The sequence below is a fragment of the Triticum aestivum genome, chromosome 3A (genome assembly GCF_018294505.1).
Source record: "Triticum aestivum cultivar Chinese Spring chromosome 3A, IWGSC CS RefSeq v2.1, whole genome shotgun sequence".
NCBI lineage: Eukaryota > Viridiplantae > Streptophyta > Magnoliopsida > Poales > Poaceae > Triticum > Triticum aestivum.
The window spans coordinates 412,224,546-412,224,853 of NC_057800.1; positions in this window are offsets into that span (position 1 = coordinate 412,224,546).

The window sequence follows — 308 nt, forward strand, 5'->3', positions numbered from 1 at the left end:
TGATGCCACAGTAGGGCGTCTTAGCGACACCACATAAAGGGCTTTAAAAGAAATACCATAGTCGGAAGTCGGGGCGACATCACAGAAAGGGCTTTAAAAGAAATGCCACAGTCGGACGTCGGGGCGACATCACAGAAAGGGCTTTAAAAGAAATGCCACAGTCGGACGTCGGGGCGACATCACAGAAAGGGCTTTAAAAGAAATGCCACAGTCGGACGTCGGGGCGACATCACAGAAAGGGATTTAAAAAGAAATGCCACAGTCGGACGTCTGAGCGACATCGCAGAAAGGGCTTTGATTCACAAGTA